Consider the following 23,153-nt stretch of genomic DNA (forward strand, 5'->3'; position numbering starts at 1 on the left):
GGTGACAAAGGCCATACCTATGTGGAGTCTGACATCTGTTCCAGTAAAGATGGCGCCTTTCTCCCCATTTCCCAGGCTTCTGTGAAACACACTCACACGCATCCATCTTACAATACAACCTCCGATGCTAACTTGCTTATGATTTTGACCAGTTGACTAGACTCCCTGGGTTTCCTCATGCTAAGACACAAGTGGAAGAATCTATGAAAGTCTAAATTATGGCATTAGACACGAAACTCCTAATCTGGTCCCCAATGCACATTAAAGAGTCTGAAAGCTGTCAGTGTACTCCCTTTGCTTTCTTGTTCTGCTTGTACTGAAATATAGATTTCCTCTCCAAGAAAGTGAGTAGGCTCTTAAATGCTATAACAATGTTAAGGCATTTTCCTTTAATATTATAATTTAACAATCTTGTACACTATTTAGAAGGTCAAGGAGATAGTTTGGGAAAAAAAAGAAAAAAAAGAAAGATGATAAATAGATGCCATTTCAGTTTAAGAGGAGAAATACAGTGTGTGTGTGTGTTTGTGTGTGTGTGTGTGTGTGTGTGTGTGTGTGTGTGTGTGTGTGTATGCACATGAACCACACATCCAAACTGGCATTTTAAATTTCTCATTAAAAAACAATTCTGGTTCATTGAGTTTACTTATAAACTCTGGCTAAGGTTTACACTTAAACAAATGTGTTTAATTCCATTGCACACCACCAAATTAGTCTAAGTGTAAACTCAAACTCCATATCTTACAAATGTGTTTTTCCATGCTCCTTTGTTCTAATTTTCATTGTTTAATTTTTTTTCTGCATCGCTTTTCAGTAACTATGTGTTCTTTACCAAGCCAAGGAGGGAAAACCAAACAGAAGCCGGGGAGAAGAGATATAAATGTGAAGCTGTTAGATTCCAGCGATTGCTTTCTAAAGAGTAAAGCTACCACTTGAGCCAGGACTAGCTAGAGAGAGATTGTGTTGGCACAAGTCCATTTCTGATGACTGGATTGGGGGAAATCAGCACTTTTGTTTCCTCAAAGCCCTCAATACTTTTGCAAGAAAATTCAGACTTAGGTCAACACCATATTACATAGAATGACTCCATTTCAACTACTAAACAGGGCCCAGCATGGTATACAAGTTAAAAGTCCCAATGAACACAGATGAGCATCTATTAGGAATTCCCACCACACTGTTGGAATTCAGGTTTGAATCCTAAAATGTTTGATGAGATTAAAATAAACAGCTGGTCAGTTCTCTCCAAACAGAAACACGAATGCTAAGGAGAACTGATAGCTGTCATTCTAACATCAGACAAAGAAGCAAGAAAACCATAAAAAGTACTCATAAACATATGTAACCCAGGAAGGTTCTCTTGCAGAGACACAGAGTATTAAATACAAGACATTATCAGGCCATTCTCTAATATAATCCAATAGGAAAAGACAAAGTCGCTGTACCCATCCTGCAGAAGGCTGAGAAATCAGAGCTAAGTACTCTGAAGGGCCCTTTTCCAGGTCCTTAGTTTCTACTTAGAAACACTGTTAATCTCCCAAAGCCATTCTTCCTCTCTAAATGAGCAGAATGATTCTGTCACTGATGACCCGCAATACTTTGGAGCTAGAATGTCCCCCAAGGGATCATGTGTTAAAGATTTTGTCACCAGCCTGTAGAACTTTTGGGAGGTGATTAAACTACTAGGAAGTGGAGTCTTCTGCAAGGAACTTACGTCATTTGGGGTTTGAGCTTCAGGTTACAGTCCATCATTAAAGGAAGTCTTGGCAGGAAGCTGGAAGCAGGAACTAAAGTAGAAACCATGGGAAGACAATGGTTACTGGTCACTCTCTGGCCACTAGCATAAAGCCCAGGCCCACCTCTCAGGGATGATACTGCTCACAGTATGCTGGGCCCTCCCATGTCTACCAAGAAGATGCCCCTACAGACATGCCTATGGGCCAATCTGATGGAAACAATTCCTTAACAGAGATCCCCTTTTCCCAGGTATGCCTAGGTATGTTTCAAGTTGAAAAACAAAACAACAAAACATCTAGTATCTTCATTAGAGTCTAATCTTATCCCAAATTCGCTTTTATAGTAAATATACTCCTGCCATAATTAATCTGCTTCTGAGATAATGACTAATTAATTAATTGATCTATTCATTAATTTATCTTGCCTTAATAACCCATCCAACATTTACTAGGCCCTGTACTCCATACTGTTGCATTGGTAGTAAAGTCTCCAATACATGAAACTTGGGGATACATTCAAATCATAGCACTGATAAACATAAAGAATGAAATAGAAAAGGAATAAAGAAAAATAAAATATACCTTAGCTGCAAAATGCATTAAAACTCTAGTTAGTTAATGAAGACAGTTGAAATTGATGAAATAATACCAGAAACAAAACAAAGTTAATTATTGGCTTTTATTTTCTTTGTCTGCTAATTTATTAGCTCTGATTTGAGCAACTTAATAATTAGCATTGGTTTCTTCTCAAACTATATGAGTTCTTCACAGGGGTTGTGAGGTTGTGTGCACATGCATGATCTTAAACATTACCTGTAGTGAGCTATTTGTTTTTGATAATTGTGTCTAGACAGTCTTTAGAAGTTAACTATTTAGAATGATAGTTCCCTTACTTGCATGATCCAAGCAAGGCTTTCCAATAGAGTTATGAGATAAGGAAGGAAAAGGAGTTGGCCTTACACTGGAAAATCACTCAGTTTTTACATTGGGATCAATACACACCTTGAAAATTCCCTGGAAAGTTGGCACATTGAAAACTTGATCTTTTTAAAGATATATTTTTTATTATTTTTAAATTTTTAAACCAAATTAGTGCATCACTTCCCTATTCCTTTCTTTCTTTCTAATCTTTCCTATGTTCCGTCCCTCTCAAATTGATTCTTTTTTCATATATATAATGAATTTTAGTGTTGCTTGTGTGTAAATGATACCAAGGCTGACCATTTTGTATTGGATAAGCAGTTAGAAGGCTAATCCCCTAGAGAGACTAATTTACCTTCATCCAGCAGTCATTAGTTAACCGTGGTTCTTTCTATAGGGGTAGGACCATATGAGACTTCTTCTTTCCATGTTTGAAGCACATCAGTGACCACTGTGGCAAGAATATACCTAAAGATGCAATACTGGTTGGTATGATTGCTGTTGTGGTAACCAACAGCTATCTAATTGGACTTCAGGCCCTCTCAACATGGAAGAAACCGTGCCTGGTACTAGAAAGCTATCCAACTAAGTGGGCCTAGGGAGTTTATAGATGTTTCTGAAGCTGATACTGCCATTCTAGTAGATAAGAATAATCCTAACTACATTCTAAAGGGCATCCTTATACCCACAGTTAAGTATAGTGCTCAACCCACATCAAATAAACCTTCTGAGATAGACAGAGACCACTAGAGAAAACAATAACTGGTTATAATGCAGAGATCAACTGATAAGGGCCATTCCAGCTCCAGTGTATATGTCTACCACAACTCTTGCAGCTAAGGCTCAGGGAGTGTCACAGAAATGTGCACAGAAGATTGTGAGAGCCAGAGAACTAGGAAGTCGCTGTGCAATTATGCTAGAAATGACAAGGATGGTCCATGAGATCCCAACAATATGGCTATTTAAATAAGACCTGAAAACTTGATCTTTTAACATTTTAAGTAGAGGAAGCATTCTTCCCACCAGACAATACAAAATGAAACGAAGCAGAATGAAACACAACAAAACAAAAACAGCCTTATTTCTTTACCTGGGTATTGCATAAGGCACAGCATATCAAAACAACAAATGACAAACAACTCGTAGCAGAGAAGCAGCATTGTGCAGTGGGCATGCGTCCCTACACAGTCTGTGACAATGAGCCGTTTCCTCTCACTGTGCTTCTGTGTTCTCATCACAGCACTAATGTGAGTCTCGAATGACCCAGCACAAGTGTAAATTTAGAATGATGTCTGGTCTGCACTGCAAATGCTACCAAATTGCTTGTGAATAGAAATGAGGACTTTGAGAAGCAAAGGGAACCTGGCTGCAGGAGCTGTTTTTGACAACACATTGGGTTGGATCTTTTGTTATATAAAGTTGTCATTTTTAAACTTTTAATTGATACTTTACTGGTACAATTACTTGTGGCTACACTAATCCTCCATTACCACTATTCTACTGTCCTCCAACCCCCTACCCCCTTCTTTGTCCCAACTAGTCTCCCTCCTAACTTTAGGTCTTCAAGAAGGACATCTATGTTACCCCATACTTAAAAACGGGGGGAGGGGGGCTACATTGTCAATTTAGATTCTCTGAGAAGCATGCACCAAGAAACTAGTTAGAGACACTGGAGATTGGTAACCCTAATAAGAGATGAAGGTCTGAAAGTGAACACAATAAGCCCCAAGCTGTGATGTTTCCCAGATATCCTTGTGAGAAGAGCAAGCACACAGGAGGAACTACCAGGAGCTACCTCAGAGAAAAGTGCTTTCCTCAGGCAGCCTCAGCTGGACCAGTGGGGAGTTGAGAGCAGACTACACACATCCTGTGGAAGTGAGTAAAGGAAAAAGACTGTTGCAAGGCTTCTCTTGGGCCCAGAGGTGGGCAGGAGGAGCCCAGGAGAGCAAAGCCTTGGTAGTGCATGTGGGAATGAAAGCTCAATGGGTGGTGTCTGCTGACCTTCCCACAGTGGGCTCCTCAGACACAGAGCTGGGACGTTGGTATTCTTCTCAGAAACTACTCTGTTACTACATTTAGATGGGCAGAGGCACATTTAATGTGATGTCCATTAAACATGTTCATTTAAGCCATTGCTGAGAAGTGCACATTGAACTGGGTATATGGCAGACATTACTACCCATCTTTGTGTTCTTGGAGACTAGCCGTGAGTAAGCCTCTGAGGTCAGTGGCCATACTGTGATGAGAAAACCTCACTGGAGATATACGCACATAACTGGTTGAATGTGTCTAGGGACTGATGTTGTGTGTGTGTGTGTGTGTGTGTGTGTGTGTGTGTTTGTACTATAGTTTGCATAGAGTTTGTCCAACCTAAAACACATGCTAAAATTTGATTACCAAAACAGCAATGAGATGGGCCTATGAGAGGTATTAGCTAAGCTATCTATATTTCTTGTAGGAAGCAACTAATTCTCAAGAAAGCAAATTGTTATAAAACATCTCTTCCACTGTGCCCTGTCCTGCACACAGCCACTCATGGATTTCTGACATACTCCATTTGGTGGTGCCACCCACCCTATTTGATTGCGTACTGGGCAGATAGTTCTTGCTTTTGGACCTGTGTTCCAGAAACCCTTTTTTCTTATAATTTATTTATTCATGGTCATTCTTCTACAACAGCAAGTGGATTAAGACCATGTGTAAATATGTGTGTGAGTGTAGTATCTGTCAGGGGCCATATTTCCACATGCAAAAAGATCCTTACTAAGTTTCAGAGAAAAAGAAAAAAAAAAGCACTCTTGAAACTTGAATGACCTACCTGTCACTTAGAAGAATGTCAGGAAGAAGGTTTCTGCTGGCCCCAATCACCAAAACAGTTATTAAGACTTCTTGGTTCCTAGGCAAATGGATAGACCTGGAGGGCATCATCCTGAGTGAGGTAACACAATCACAAAAGAATTCACATGATATGTACTCACTGATAAGTGGATATTAGCCCAGAAACTTAGAATACCCAAGATATAAGATACAATTTGCAAAACACATGAAACTCAAGGAGAACAAAGACCAAAGTGTGGACACTTTGCCCCTTCTTAGAATTGGGAACAAAACACCCATGGAAGGAGTCACAGACACAAAGTTTGGAGCTGAGACAAAAGGATGGACCATCTAGAGACTGCCATACCCGGGGATCCATCCCATAATCAGCTTCCAAATGCTGACACCATGGCATACACTAGCAAGATTTTGCTGAAAGGACCCTGATATAGCTGTCTCTTGTGAGGCTATGCCAGGGCCTGGCAAACACAGAAGTAGATACTCACAGTCAGCTATTAGATAGAACACAGGGCCCCCAATGGAGGAGCTAGAGAAAGTACCCAAGGAGCTAAAGGGGTCTGCAACCCTATAAGTGGAACAACAATATGAACTAACCAGTTCCCCCCAGAGCTCGTGTCTTTAGCTGCATATGTATCAGAAAATGGTCTAGTCGGCCATCAGTGGAAAGAGAGGCCCATTGGTCTTGCAAACTTTATATGCCTCAGTACAGGGGAACGCCAGGGCCAAGAAGTGGGAGTGGGGGGGGTAGGGCAGTGGAGGGGGGAGGGTATAGGGGACTTTTGGGATAGCATTGGAAATGTAAATGAAGAAAATATCTAATTAAAATAAAATAAATTACCTCAAACACACACACACAAACACCAATAAGTACACTTGTTACTAAAAAGAAAAAAAAAAGAAAAAAGAAAAAAAGACTTCTCGGCAAAACACCCAGAATGAAGATACTAACTCTAAAATTTTCATCTTGCATTAAGATCACAGATCATGCCCTAAAGCTCACCAGTTCCAGCTAAACCCCTGGCCTGTCCATTGACAGCATGTCTGTCACCCAACACTGTGAGGACACAAAGGGTGTAGGACAGAAAGATTCAGCAGCAAGGCTTGAGAAGATTCAGTCTGTTGCACAAAACTACAAGAAAGATGTATGATGGGACCTTGAAAACCCAGAGAAGTGAGCCACAAATACTGGTTGTAAAAGAAACCACGATTAGCCTGATCTCAGGACAGTCATCTCTGCCTTCATAGGGCTCCTCCATATGAGATGAGCCAGAATGCTCATCATGCTCCAAAATTCAGCCTCAAGAGTAACCTTGGCTCTTCCAGTAGAGATAAACTGATTGTGACTCTTGCCTGCCACCCCATTCCTGTCCTTTATTCACCCATCCATTCCTTGGTCAAGGTCATGTTCAATATGAAGTGTGTAAGTACTAGTTTATACTAGACAGTCTCCTATAAGAAAGTGTCTATTTTACTGTACTAATTTTCAATAGGAAGTGACGTAAAACATTTCAAAAACGAATGAAATGCTAGAAGATGGTAACATCTAGTAATTACCAGCTACCCTGTTTCTCAGGCACTTTGCAGCAATGTCACTGAAAGGGTGAGATTGTGTGTTGTGTGATCAGGATGTAAACACTCACCATGGGTATGATTTAGAAATTACAGACTTCATTTTCCTTGTCATAATCTGAAAAAAGTGTGACAGTAATACTTACCTTGCCAAATATGTATTGTTTTGCATAGGGAAAGGGTAAAGTACAGTGACTGGAAGAGCATCAAATGGTATGTAGAAAATGTACACAGACATGGGAAAAAGAAAGAGTTAAAAGGAATTCAACAGTACGAGAATTCCTTCTAAAGAAGTACAAGTATACAAATATAAAAGAACAGATCAATACATTTCAGTACAGAAGAACTATTAACTGTTGTAAAATACAGCACAAATTTTCTTTCCATTTGTATCAGCTGAATCAAGATAAAATTCATATGCAATAAAAACCTAATGGAGATACATAATATTTTGATTTCCTAATTTTACTGTATTTTTTTTACTTCAGACAATGACAACTTCTGTTTTCTATCAATATAAGCTATTAGTCTGTTCTAGAATTTCATATAAATGAAACTATGTGATTCTACTTTGTGACTGACTTATTTTTGACAAAAAAGGGTATAAACAAAATATTAAAAATGCAACTGTTATGCCCTAAAAATACTTGTAAGGAACATAATAGATTAAATATCTCATATTAATAAGAAAACTACTGCTCACAGAAAAAATATTTAAATGTTATATAGCAGAATGTAACAAAGGAAGTTTAAATAGCCAATAAAAATATTTTCTATTTAGCTGTTTTGGTTTTTAAAATGATTGATTATATTTGTTGTACTAAGCAGTGGATTTCGTGTTTATATTTATGTTATATTATATGTCATGTGCTTTGACTATATTCACTACCCATTACCCTCTCCTAGCCCACTGCCTATCCCTTCAATCTTCCCAAAATAGCTCCTTCTATTTTTGTGTGTGTGATAGATACAGACAGACAGACAGACAAGTAGACAGACAGACAGACAAGTAGACAGACAGACAGAGACAGAGACAGACAGACAGAGAGGGAGTTCCTAGTTTACTTGCCTGTTAAGGAACATAGCTATAATCAGTAAAATAATACCACTGTTTTCAACTAACACACAGACAGAATACTTTAAATATTGATAAATATTTTTATTTTTATAGGCAAATCTAGTTATATGCACAACAACAAACTTTCAGTCAGAGCTGGGCTACATAAGGGAGAGTGGTTCCATGAGTTTATAATAAATATTGCTTAGATATATAAAAGCTAGAGCAACGAAGTTTGTGAGAATACAGTCTGGTGTTTGTATAATAAAAAGCCTAACTACGTAATTCTCAAGCTAGATCTGTCATTAAGTGACAAATGACAAATGGGCAAATGGTACATTCAAATGGAGCAGAGAGAACACTGTGTAGGGGTGCCAACAGTGCATTAAGTTCCACCATTATGGCTTACGTTTCACCATTACGGTTCCAAATATGGGTGGAAGCCAATGTGAATCAACTCACACACAAATAAGAATAGTGAAATTCTTAGACAATAGCAGGAAAGTGTCCCTACTTATTACTATCCTTATAAGGACATTGGAACATCTCCTAGTCTTTATAGGAACACTGGGAAGCAGGTGCTCAGATTGCATTTGGACATATTCTGGGGGGGTCTTCCTTTGTTCATTGGCTTCATACTTCTTAATGTTGAACAGCTTTCTCCACTTGTAGGCAAAACATTGACCCCAAACCACTCTGAGTTTTACATCAAGAGGCTTTTACTAACAAAAAGATACTGAAGCAATTTGAAGGCTCCCTGAGTTCCAAAATCTTAAAGGAGGCAGTTTTGGCCATGATTACATCCAATGAACATCTTGGAACCAATCATTGATAATCAGAGTCATGATTCTCAGTTTGAGTCTAGAGCTATACCTAACCCAAGCCACTACACCACGAGATAAATTCATATCATGTGGCACCTTCCAGAGGAAGAATGAGAGAGCAGATTTTTTAGAATGAAGAAATGCTATTCACATAATAAAATACGCTAGTCACATATAAGGAAGGTTAAGATATAAGCAAATGAAAGAACAAGTAAATGGAAGAGCTTAAGTTTGAATGCACACTCCTTGGAGAAGGGAGAGTCACTAATCACCATGACATAATTTTACAGATCTGTTAGGTGAAAGCAGTTTATGTGCATGGTGGAAAAGAAAGGTTGGCTCTTGGGAATTCAACTGTACTGAAGGTCTGCTGGGAAGAAGCAATTTTTAACAAGGGCATGATACTTTACTTAGATCATTCTAGATTCCAAAGTATAACAACATGTGGACTTTTATGTGGTATTCAAAGTCACTTCCTACACCTCCCTAATAGCTGGTTAGAGTAAATGGGTAAATAAACCCTAATTAAACATTTTAGCCTTTGTCCTGAATGACCATAAAAAAGCCACTTAAAGTATCTCAGCTTCAAGTTTCTACCTTTAAAAAGTAAAAATAATAATATTTACATTATTTTAGTGACAAATGTATTTAAGTACCTTGTGGAGTTCCAACCTCAAATAAATGTGAATGAAACACGGACTTATGAAAGTTTGTTGAATCAATCACCCATCAAACCACATGTGGGAGGTTTATAATTTTTCCTGTTAAAAATAAACACCTTTGACTAGTTTATACTAGTCTTTGAGCAAAGATGGTTTTCTTATTTCCCTGGGATAAATGGCGCAGAAGGAAACTGGTGGGTTTATTGCAAGTTGCATGCTTTAGTTTATAAAAGAATTTTCAGTAGTCTTTCTCTGTACCGTGTTTTCATAGAGTCCCAGCAACACATAGATAATTTCCCCCACATTCTCAACAGCTTTGGGCATCACAGTCTGTTTTGTTTGAGCTATTCCGATGTGTGTGCTAACAGCTCGTTGTAGTTTTAATCTGAATTTCCCTAATGACTTGTGAGATTGAACATATTTCATATGTTTATCTTCTCTATTTACATCCTATTAGGAGAAATGTCTGTTCAAGCATTTTGCCCATTTTTCCAATTGTGTTGGTTATTTGTATTTTTTTAAAAAGTATTTCTTTGTAAGCTTTGATTGTTCTTGGTGCATCCTAGAATATTGGTTTGCTCTTTTTCAGCTAAATCCTTTTGAAAATGTTTGTTATATTTGACCTGAGCTTCGTGTGGGTTGCCTGTAGGTGAATCATGTTTAAAGCCATCTTCAAACCTCCTTTCCTTGGTATTAGTAGGCCACTTATATATGGGGTATTGAGAAATACTTATTTTGCTATTAAGTTCTATCTCCTGTTTTTTTTTCTAATTTTAGTCTATTTTTGCTCCTTCATGCTGGGATGTGTTTTGAATTCAATGATTCATCTATGATGTCTTCCCGTGTAAATAGCTATGCAAGTGTGTCTCTACATCACACAACACAAAATTACTTATCTTGACATAGTATCAGTTCAGCCAAAGTGTAGAAACTTTACTCAAATATTGTCTTTTTTATCCTCTTACATATACATTGAAATTAATTATATATTCCATCTACAAACTGTCCCCACCATATCAAATAGTGTTAAATGTTTCCCCTTGAACTGTCAATCACAATTTAGATATGTCAAAGGTAAGTAAAGATGTGCCCTGCTTAAAGATGGTCTTTGCTTTCCCTCATCTTCTTCTCCAATGTTTCAATTCTTTATCATTATATTTGTTTAGAGAACTTCCTGCAATCATTATGTGAAGGAAATTTTATCTGGGAACAGATTATCTTAGCTTTCCATTATCTGTAATGTCTGGATTTCCCCTTTCAGTCCTATGGGATGCTTTCTAGGGCCACAGGATCTCAAGTTGACAGCTCTCTTCCTTCAGGACGTATACTATGCTTCCTTTGGCCTCCATGATTTCAGAAGAGAAGTTTCTACTGCTTTTCTTTTATAGGTAATATGTGCTGGTTCACTCCTTTCCAGGTTTTTCTATCCTTTGGCCTTTGGCCTCCATGATTTCAGAAGAGAAGTTTCTACTGCTTTTCTTTGGCCTCCATGATTTCAGAAGAGAAGTTTCTACTGCTTTTCTTTTATAGGTAATATGTGCTGGTTCACTCCTTTCCAGGATTTTTTTCTATGCCTTCAATACTCAGATGTATAATTATGTGTCCTGAATATATCTCTTTAAGTTTTTTCATCTTCTTGAACCTATAGATTCATGTATTTTACCAAATCAGACATAAATACAGCTACTATTTTTCCAAATATTTTTCCATCTAGGTCTCTTTTTTCTCCTTGAGTACTATAGAGTGTAAGTGTGGACCTTTAGCGGTAGCCAGACAAATCTGCAATATCTTTTTACCTTTCAGACTATTTTCTCTCTATTGTTCAGATTAATTTTTCTCTCTTTTTTAAAATTAGGTATTTATTTCATTTACATTTCCAATGCTATCCCAAAAGTCCCCCACATGCTCCCCCACCCACTCCCCCACCCACCCACTCCCACTTCTTGGCCCTGGCGTTCCCTTGTACTGAGGCATATAAAGTTTGCACAACCAATGGGCCTCTCTTTCCACTGATGGCCAACTAGGCCATCTTCTGATACATATGCAGCTAGAGACATGAGCTCCGGGGGTAACTGGTTAGTTCATATTGTTGTTCCACCTATAGGGTTGCAGATCCTCCCAGCTCCTTGGATACTTTCTCTAGCTCCTCCATTGGGGGCCCTGTGATCCATCCAATAGCTGACTGTGAGCATCCACCTCTGTGTTTGCTAGGCCCCGGCATAGTCTCACAAGAGACAGCTATATCTGGGTCCTTTCAGCAAAATCTTGCTAGTGTATGCCATGGTGTCAGCATTTGGAAGCTGATTATGGGATGGATCCCCGGGTATGGCAGTCTCTAGATGGTGCATCCTTTTGTCTCAGCTCTAAACTTTGTCTCTGTAACTCCTTCCATGGGTGTTTTGTTCCCAATTCTAAGATTCTAGATTTTCTCTTTTCAGTTTACTAATTCTTTCTTTTCTTCCATTCAGCAACTGAATTCTCCTATTGAGGATTTTTGGTGCTGCTAGTATTATTTTGTTAGTTTGAGATTATTGTAGTTTTCAGTTTTAAAAGTTGTTTTATTTATTTATTTTTTTGTAGTTCCTGTTCCTTTGTGAGCATTATTTTTATTTCCCTTTATTTAAAGCATGTTCCAGTCACTCAGTGAAACATTTTATACATAGCCTCTTTAGGTTTCTCTTCATTTGAATGGAGAGGATGGAAAAATATTGTCAGTATACTGAAAGAAAGAACAATAAAAGTTGCCACAGAACAGAGAGAAAATGACATAAGAGAAAGAAACTTGGAGGCAAGGGACTTCATGACTAAAATAAAGGCTCTAACATTTATGTTGACAGAATAGAGAAAAAACTTGACTAAACTAAAACTGTAGTGACTGGAAGCTTTCTGAAGACTGACATAACCATTATCTTGCTGTCAATATGTCATTATCTTTGTCCACTTATGTGATATTTTCTTGGGTCCTAGTGTCATGAATAAGGTCAAGTTGGACCTGAACACTTAAGGTATTTTGGTAAGAAATTGGTAATTTTATTTCAATGCTCAATGTTGCCTCAATTCCTGTAATATTTTGTCACAGAATAAATAATGTCTCCTACTCTCTAGTTCCCTGTTGCTTCCCTCTGGCTGAACCAGTCTCTTCACTGAGAGAAAAGTAAGACTACCAACTCTTCAATAGGTTTCTCTCCTATTACTATATATTATTTTATTTATATTATATTTATTTATATTATATATTATATTATATTAACCCAATGAGAGCTGCAAGACTGACTTAGCACTTCTCATTTCAGTGGTTATCCAACCACATCCTTATTGGATGCAACTGAAGGCTGGAAGCTCCACTAGATATCCTCTGACATGAGGCAGTGGGCGACAGAGTAGATCCAGTTCTCGTTATGGTGGAACTCTAAGACACAGAGACTGAACTGTCACTCTGGGTGCTGGGGATGTATTATACATTGAGGTTATAATGTTCCTGACAGGCTCATGTATTTAAACATTTGGTGCTCTGCTACTGATGCTGTTTCAGAGGGTTGTAGAACCCTTGAGAGGTGGGACTCAACTAGAGAAAGCAGGTTACTTAAACAGGGAAGGCTTCGGCAGGCCTTGTGGTTAATAGTCCTGCCGAAGTTCTAACACTCCCTTCCCCCCACCTTTTTGCTGTCTGATCCATTTAGATGTGACAGGTCATGCTGCAAGCTTCTGTTGCCATGATTTCTGCACCACTGTGAACCATACTCTCTTAAATAATGAGCTAAAATAGTCCATTTCCCTCTTACGCTGCATCTTGTCAGATGCTTCGGTGAGGGCATCATTGCTTCTCAGTAGAAATAGTTCCGCCTCTCTGCTCAGCCTGCTCTAACCTTATCTAGGGCTTGGAATGTGGTGGAGGAAACACGCCATAAGAGCAGGGCAAAATTGAAACACTAGGCTGTCCATTTTTTGCTGATGGGTAAGGATGGGTAGAATCTGTCTGTAAGGCAGTAAAATGGTCATTATCTAGTTTCTTATGGCACTATACTACTCTTTTCCTGTGCTTTGACTATGAGGAACATGTTTTTGTTGAGGCTGTCTATAATTAGCTAGTATTAAAGGATTCAGTCTTGGCAGATACAATTCTGATACATATAAGGCAAAAAGAAAGCCCAATGACTTGTTCATTTTATTGTTCCTTGGGTTTTAAGGTGCTCAGACAATTTCATAACTTTAATGTCAATTTATGTTTCGTGTGTTAGTTGTCCACACTCGGAAAAAGTCAGCAAAAATCACCTCCATCTTTCTGGAAACAGAAGATCTAAACAATTATTATAGTAATATTTTGTTATAAAAAGTATGCTCAGTTACCATGAAATGAACTACTAAAGCCATTACATCACTGTGATGTTTATTAATATCATTGCATTTACATATTAGATTAAGATTTACAGTGGTCCTGGTGATACCCCTAGCAATACTGTGTATAGATATATAACCAATGATTTTACTCACTGTTCTTTATTATTAAAAAGCGATACAATGAGCCGGGTGGTGGTGGCACACACCTTTAATCCCAGCACTTGGGAGGCAGAGGCAGGTGGATTTCTGAGTTCGAGGCCAGCCTGGTCTACAAAGTGAGTTCCAGGACAGCCAGGGTTATACAGAGAAACCCAGTCACGAAAAAACAAAACAAAACAAAACAAAAGACACAAAGATCAAGGTAACTCTTAAAAGAAAAAGCCTTTCATGGGAGCTTGCTTACAGTTTCAGAGATCTAGTCCATTTCATCATGGTGGGGAGCAAGGTGGCATGTATGGCACTAGAGCAGTAGCTGATAGCTACATCCTGAGTCACAGGCCAAGAGAGAGAGACAGAGACAGAGGCAGGGGTTGGGGTTGTGGAGGCCTGGCTAGGCTTTTGAAACTTCAGAGCCCACCCACAGTGACACAGTTCCTCCAGCAAGGCCACTTCTACTCCAACAAGGGCATAGCTCTTAATCCTGGTAATCCTCTCAAACACTTGCACTCCCTGGTGACCAGGTACTCAAATCTATAAACCTATGGGGTGCCCGTTCTGAATCAAACAACCACATCAACTATGAAAGTTAAAGACTAATGGTGAGAAAATAAATAGTTGCCTAAGGACTGTAAAACTGAGTTTTTCCTCCATGCCCCAGGTTCCAGGACTCTGAGACTCAAATACATTAACAAATGCCTAGACCATAAGCTTTGGCTGTTCCCAGACTAAAACGACTTAATATCCCATTTATTCTAATCTAAGTTCTGCCACATGGCTGGTTACCTCTGCTCAGCTCCCATCCTTTTGACCTCCTCCATGTTTCAGGGACAATCCTCCCACACTTTTCTCTCTGCCAGCCTTCAATCTCCCTTGCAGATTTCTCACCTCGTATTCCTTGCCTAAGCTTACAGACCAGTCAGCATTTTGTTGGCATGTGCTACATCCATATGGCACAGAAGAGAGTCCACTCTCTCCAGTGGACATGTGGCTTTACACTGATAGATGGCACAACCTTCCTCAAACAAATCCTCCCTGGCTCGTGCCTAACACATCTAGCTAGCATTCTCAAGTTGAAGCTTTATCCGTTTAGCATATATCATGGTCTTTGTTGAGTTCATGACGAATGGATGGCACTACTCCAGAGCACAGTTGTAAGGACACACTGCAAATATTCACCAGCAATGAGGAATAAGCAGATAGTAAATAGAGCCAAACAAATACAAGGTTTTTTTATACCAACTTAAAAAAAAGGTTTATTAAGCTGGGCAGTGGTGGTGCACGCCTTTAATTCCAGCACTTGGGAGGCAGAGGCAGGCAGATTTCTGAGTTCAAGTCCAGCCTGGTTTTGAAAAACAAAAAAACAAAAAACAAAACAAAACAAAGCTTATTAAATTGACTTGTTTGGGGACTTGCACACATACTAGGGCATGTGTGTAGAAGTCAGAGGACAACTTGCAGGAGTCAGTTCTTTCCTTGTCTGCTCCAGGGACTGAAATCAGCCTCATTAGAAAGCACCTTTATCTACTGGACCACTTCACCAACACCAAAATATGTTCTTACCCCAAACACAATTACATACGTAATTGTACCTTAAACAATGAGAAAAATCCTGTTGTGTAACACTGAGCTATAGTATTTACTGACAAGTGCTTGGTGCATCAAAAAGATCACAGGAACTTAAGTAAAGTATGTCTTCTCTATTTCATTGATTTTTACCTGGTCTTCTTCAGCCATTCACAAGCTCAGCTTCATAAGTACTTGATTAGTCTATTATTCAACAAGTGCCATATCTGTTCAATGAGTGAATTATAAATCACTTTCTATGTGTTCTAATACTCCATGGTTTTTAAACTGTTACAACTTGAGACTAGAAGTTTTCCCAAAAGTTCATGTATTTGAATGCTTAGTTCTCAGATCTTATCTTTTTACTAGAAGGAGTGGCTAGGTTGAGGTAGACTACATATATCATATCTGCTGTTTCTGCATCCACAGCTACTTGATTCCTGATCCACCAAGATGTGAACTAGCCACACTGTGAACTTCTGGAGCCATGAAACAAGTACCCACAGCAACCGTGCCTTCTTTGCATGGATGTCTAGTGCTGGGAAGAAGCCCCATGACCAAGCGGATTCTAGGGAGAAACAAAAACCAAAACAATTCATTGGGGGCTCACTTACAGTTTCGGGGGGTAGTCTACCATCATCATGACAGGGAGCATGGCAATAGGCAGGCAGGCATGGTGCTGGAGAAGTAGCTGATAACTCCATCAGGATACACACACACACACACACACACACACAGAGAGAGAGAGAGAGAGAGAGAGAGACAGAGACAGAGACAGAGAGAGAGGCAGAGAGAGAGAGAAAGAGAGACAGAGATAGAATAAGAGAGACAGACACAGACAGACAGAGACAGAGACAGACAGACAGACTAGGCTTGTCATGGACTTTTCAAACCTCAAGACCAATCTCCAGTGACACACCTCAATTGTAATTTTAATTTTAATTTAATTTTAAATTTAAATTTAATTTTAATCCTTGCCAAGCAGTTTATCAACTAGGGACCAAGCATTCAAATATATAACCCAATAGGAGCCATTTCCATTCAAACTACCACATTTGACTCCATGTTCCCCATAGACTTGTAGCCATATCATAGTACAAAATGTGTTTAGTCCTCCATAGTCTTTCACAGTCTCAATGCTGTTTAAAAGCCCAAAGTCTCTTCTGAGACTCAAGACAATCTTTTGCATCTTAAACCCCTGTAAAATCAAAATAAAAAAGCAGATCACATTCCTCCAACATACAGTGGCACAGAATATATATTAACATTCCACAAAGGAGGAAAGGGAGCATTGTGAGGAAATACTGGACCAAAGCAATACCAGAACCCAACAGAGCAAACTGCAAATTCTGTATCTCCATGTCTGATGTCAAAGCACTCTTTAGATCTTCAGCTCCTTTGGCTCTGTTGACTGCGTGACGCACATTTCTTCGTCTTGGGCTGATTCTACTGCTGCTCTATAGCTCTCCTTGCAGATATCCCAGATTCTGGCATCTCCAACATCCTAAAATCTTCAACAGAACCCAGGCTACAGCTCCTCTTCAAGCAATAGCTTCTCCATGCAGGGACTGCCCTGACACAATTGGTTTCAGCAGCTTTCCTTAACTGAGGAAGATTTTGTAACTCCCTTGCCTGCATCCTTGTCTCTAAAGCCAGAGCCACTTTGGCTGAACCTGCTAAGTTCTTCTGCCTGCTGAGGCTGGAACCTGGGTGGCTCCTTGATTTGCATTCATGTAAGTGTTTCATTGTTGATGGTTTTCTTTGAGCCCTCAGCTTTCCTTTAACTCTCTTTCACAAGTGGCAAAATGAGATGGGTGTGATCTTGTGTGTGTGTGTGGGGGGGGGGGTGTGGATCACCATTCCCTTTGTTGCATTTTGAATTAGGCCTTTCCTTATCACTGACTGGACTTGGCTCCAACAGAATACTTCCTAGTGCTCATTTTCTCCTCAATTGTGCATTTCATATTTCTTCTTGAGATAGTTTGCTCCTTTTCATTGTAGATCTGCATAAAACTGATCAGTATAACCACCATCTTAAAAAGTTACCACCTTAGGCTGTCTTGAAATCTCCTCTGCCAATAACATTAAATCCAAAACTCTTCAATTTAGATTCAGGGAGATTTTTAGGGCAGGAGCAAAAGGCATTCATGTTCATTGCCAAAATATCACAAGAATGTCTCTGAGCTACTTGCTAATATTCCCCTCTGAAACCTTTTGAACCAGGCCAACATAATCCAAATCATCCCAAAGTGTGTGTGTATGTGTGTGTGTGTACACTTATTAGTCTTAAGTCTATAAATTTTAGAAACTGCTTTCCCATAACAATTTTAAAACATTTTTATTGATAGTTTCACACATTTAATTTTCATTCCCCAAACTTTTTTTTTTCCAAGACTGGGTTTCTTTGTGTAGCCTTAGTTGTCCTGGCTGTCCTGGAATTCACTCTAATAACCAGGCCAGCCTTGAACTCAGAGACCCACCAGCCTCTGCCTCCAGAGTGCTGGGATTAAAGGAGTGTGCCACCACGCCCAGCTCCCCTTCCGCATTCTAATGCCCCTCCTACACATTAAATGGCTTCTCCTCAACTTGTCCTTCTCCTTAGGTGTCTACTTGTTGCATGTGATTCACTGAGTTTCACTAGAATCTTTTGTCCCAGTGTGAGAGAGGTTATTTCCTGGAAAAAGGGCAATTTATCAGTGACTACACTATTGGAAAAAAAAAGGACACCCCTCCTCCAACAACTGTCAACTGCTAACAGTCCCCTCGGGGAGTTAAGGCCTTCTATCCCGTGTTGGATGAAATGTTAACTGGCCCAATCTTGTACAGACTTTGTGCAGATAAGCACAGCTGCAGTAAGTTCATGGGTACCATGGCTATGTGTACATTCTGTACATTTTTCTAAATTTTATGAAGCCCAAAACTCCGTAAGCACAAAATCGTACCCCTGTAATTCTGTATCAACTCATGGGTCCGCCGATGCTATCTTTTCCTTACTATTTATAATTTTAAATGACTATTGCAAGATTCAGATTCTAAATATATAAAGTGAGTATGATGTTCTTCCTTGTTTTTAATTATTTTAAACAAGGCTTAACCTGCGTGACTCAATCCCTTCCAAACTCAGTAATATTAGCTAAATTAATCATTTTCCCTCTGCTTCAATATTTACTTAAAACCAAACTAGGACAGCCTTTGGGTAACACAGAAATCTCTGTACATATCTTCTAGGCTAAAAGAAAATATGTGGCCTCCAATCACTCTCCAGAATTGGAAGGCTCACCAGTGACCCTTATCTGGAGGCTTGGAGATCCTTATCTGGATCTTGGTTTGGAGATCTTGAGCCATAGTGGCTATGGATTCCAGAAGATTGAATCGCAGAGTTTAAGGAACACACCTTTAATCTGGACTACACCTTTCATCTGGGATTAAAGGTGTGGTGGAACACACCTGTAATCTGGGCTACACCTTCTGCTGGAGACAATATAAGGACATTGGAAGAAGGGAGCTCTTGCTCTTGCTCCTTTGCCTGCTTGCTGCGTGAGACTGAGTAACTGCTAGATACTTGGACTTTCCATTCTTCCATCTTTGCACGGATGTCGTCCCTATTGTTATACTTTATCTTAGAAACCCACACGGGTTCCCTATTGCCTGCCCTTTTCCTCTCCTGTTAAATAATCATTCCTCTTAACATAATGCAATTAACATTTTCTGAGTACTTACTATCTACCGAAAACCAAGTTGTGAAGATTCATAAGACTGTCTCTGCCGCCAGAGGATTTATATGCCATGAAGCAAAGCTGATGCATAAACAATTCATAATTAATGGAAGTGTTAGGATAGAAGTACAGAAAGTGCTACGGTCCTAAGAGTGATTCATTTTTCCTAGGGAGTTTGCTTATGGGAGCTCACAAACTAGAAAATGAATTTTCTCTTTGTGAACTAAATTGACTTACTTGAAATAAAAATAGCTTCCATTTGTAACACTTTGCCAAGTGTTTTTACATCCAATTCTTCCTTTAAGCCTCATAGCAAACACTATAGTTTAGTGGGTTTCTTTAAAATATATATTCCTTAAAAACATAGGTCTGAAGTCCATGACAATATGGACAGTCACTCTAAAGTCCGTAAAGAGAGGATGCAAGCCCAAACTGAACCAGGATTCAGTAGTAGCCTCTCAGACCCAGTCCAGGAAGAACTAACAGCAAAGGCCTGCTTCAGCCCCTTCACCTCAAGGCTATCCCTTATCACAAGTCTTGCTAGCATCATGCTCTTAGGTCATTCCCACAACCTTCTAATTGGAGTTCTTGATTTATACAGTACCCTCATCAAGCTATATGTCACACTGGCCACAAAACAATTTTAAATGCAAAGTATACTCTATCATTTTCCTGCTAAAAGCCTCTTTATTCTATAGATCTTCCTACTCCCTGTGTGATAAAATCCCAGTGCTCTTGTGTAATACATAAGACTTTCAACTAAGCCTATCAAGGTTCTTCAAACTTGTTTTTGGCAATCTCTCCCTGGTCCCTAGCTTTGTTTAAATACATCATATTACTTCCATTTCTTGACTACCTTGGTCTTTGGTTTTCTATCATTCTCTGTGAAGTCAGGAAGTTGTTTGTTTTTTGTTTGTTTGTTTTGTTTTAAAGAATACTTAATAGCAGAATTTTGGCAACAGAATTTTGGTTCTGTACCTTTTTATCAATGATTTTATTACTGCATTAACTATAGTATAGGAATCATTAGTATAGCAGCTTATTCTCTTGACATATCAGAAGGAGACCATTCTTTCTTTAAAGATAAAAGCTTCATGATGTTTATATTTATTTAGTATAGAACATACACATATCACAATCATTTCAGTGCCACAAGCACATGCAGGACCAACTGAAAGTAAGTCCAAAAAGGACTGATATCAGCCTACACATGTCATGTTCAAACAAGGTAGGCAGACAATAAAATAAAAAACAAACCTTGACTATTGGTGAAAAGAACATTATTAAAGAAATAGAGGATTTCCCTAGAAGGGTAATGTTTTGGAGTGGATGGTTCATAAAGATCTTCATAAGGAAGTCATATCCTAGATAAGCCTTGATGAAGATCACGTCCTGCGGTTGGGAGGAGAGTCATAAGGGTTGAAGCAAGAGTCACAGAGAAAAGCTCCACATCGTGGGGAAGCAGTTACTACTCAGAAAACCTAAAGTCTGGTGTGGGTAAGCACAGGGACTAAGAGGTTGAGTTGCATGATGACAGAACGTGCAGATCCTTAAAGCTACAGGAAGGAAGTTATCAACAGATTGTACGCAGGTAAGAATGAGCCTGCACACATTGCTGACTGTGGGTTGGACTCGGAGCTCTAGGAGAGCAAGAGTGGAAGTGAAGAGTCACTGAGGAAGACAGCAGCAAGGTCTTTTCAACACAGATTGGAGGATGACTATCCAGAGCTGGAAGAGGAAGTGCAGAGGCAAGAAGGAGTTCTGAAACACATCCTGGAGCAAAACCCAACAAGTTCATTCTAAAGGGAAAAACAACAACAACCAACCAACCAAGCAAATAAACAAACACCAATCAAAAAAGAGTTCTAGCATTCTAATATTCAACTGGACAAGAACAGAGTCATTCACTGAGAAGGGCAAGACTGAATTAAAACGGAGGGCAACTGAGAGCTTCGTTTTGGACATTTTACTTTTGAGGTACCTATGAAACATTCGAGTGAAAATATCAGTTGAGTGGTGGGGAAAAAACAAACATCAACCCCAGAAGGAAGTTGTAAGCTAAACCTGCAGGTGTTAGGAGTTCAAAACACAAAAATGCAGTAGTCATACAGTGTGAAGCATGAAATGACACACAAAAAGTATAAGCCTGTCTCTCAGCACATAGTTAAATGTATTCAGAAATTATTAAGTAGGGGCTGGGGAAATGTCTCGGTAGATAGAAAGCTTGCCACAGAAGTATGACGACGTGAGTTTAATCCCCAGGTCCCACATGAAAAAAAAAAATGGACAGGCAGTATGTGTCCACACTCAAACACACAAACACGCACACAAACACCTATCATATACACACACACAAATGCACATGCGCACAAACACACAAACACAGCATTAGAATCAGAAGTAGCTGCTTGTGATTTGTTTCTGACACAGTCTAAGTTTAATCTTTTGCATGAATATTCTTATATGTTTAATTCATTTTCTAGTATTTTCTTCTCAAGAGAACATGATAACTTACTTTTATGCTGTGGTAGGCATGAGAATTGTGGTTAAGAAAATGGATGCTTTCTCTCCATATTCAACATAGTCTTGAGAAAAAAGTATATAATCTTGAGTTTTCAATTTTTCATATATAAAACATGAATTATTTTAACCTATCTGTCAGACAAGATTACGATATTTGAATAATGTGTAGCTTAATACATTAAGCAACTAATACATTATACATATATATGTATATATTAAAAGACCCCACCATAAGGCTTAGCAAGCTAGCTGCAGTAACGCCATTTTGCAAGGCATGAAAAAGTACCAGAGCTGGGTTCTCAAAAGTTACAAAGAAGTTCAGTTATAGATTAACAGTTAAAGATCAAGGCTGAATAGCACTGGGACAGGGGCCGAACAGGATATCGGTGGTCAAGCACCTGGGCCCCGGCTCAGGGCCAAGAACAGATGGTTCTCAGATAAAGCGGAACCAGCAACAGACACAGAAGCCCCGATAGACGTCAGTGTTAGCAGAACTAGCTTCACTGATTTAGAAAAATAGAGGTGCACAGTGCTCTGGTCACTCCTTGAACCTGTGTGTCTGCCAATGTTCTGACCAGATATGTGCCCATTGCTGAACCTTCATTAGACTCTTTCCTTGTACCCCTCCCCTACCCATTTCTTGAAAATAGACATTGTTTAGATCTAAAAAGTCCCACCTCAGTTTCCCCAAATGACCGGGAAGTACCCCAAACCTTATTCGAACTAACCAACCAGCTCGCTTCTCGCTTCTGTAACCGCGCTTTTTGCTCCCCAGCCCTAGCCCTATAAAAAGGGTAAAAACTCCACACTCGGCGCGCCAGTCCTCCGATAGACTGAGTCGCCCGGGTACCCGTGTTCCCAATAAAGCCTCTTGCTGTTTACATCCGAATCGTGGACTCGCTGATCCTTGGGAGGGTCTCCTCAGATTGATTGACTGCCCACCTGGGGGGTCTTTCATTTGGAGGTCCCACCGAGATCAGGAGACCCCTGCCCAGGGACCACCGACCCCCGCCGGGAGGTAAGCTGGCCAGCGGTCGTTTTGTGTCTGTCTCTGTCTCCGTGCGTGTTTGTGCCGGCATCTAATGTTTGCGCCTGCGTCTGTACTAGTTGGCTAACTAGATCTGTATCTGGCGGTTCCGCGGAAGAACTGACGAGTTCGTATTCCCGGCCGCAGCCCCTGGGAGACGTCCCAGCGGCCTCGGGGGCCCGTTTTGTGGCCCATTCTGTATCAGTTAACCTACCCGAGT

General features: G+C 39.6%; 1 long non-coding RNA gene across 1 annotated transcript in view; it reads right to left on the bottom strand.

The window, feature by feature from the left end:
• Gm7854 (predicted gene 7854) overlaps positions 1 to 23,153 on the bottom strand; it is an 83,669-nt gene that overhangs the window by 34,133 nt on the left and 26,383 nt on the right. The window contains exons 2-5 of the long non-coding RNA NR_028417.2: positions 5,476 to 5,586; positions 4,453 to 4,524; positions 3,013 to 3,125; positions 1,715 to 1,787 (exon numbers count right to left, since the gene is read on the bottom strand). This is a non-coding gene — a long non-coding RNA (predicted gene 7854). The remainder of the gene's footprint in view (positions 1 to 1,714; positions 1,788 to 3,012; positions 3,126 to 4,452; positions 4,525 to 5,475; positions 5,587 to 23,153) is intronic.

Source organism: Mus musculus, chromosome 5 (assembly GCF_000001635.26).
Source record: "Mus musculus strain C57BL/6J chromosome 5, GRCm38.p6 C57BL/6J".
Lineage (NCBI taxonomy): Eukaryota > Metazoa > Chordata > Mammalia > Rodentia > Muridae > Mus > Mus musculus.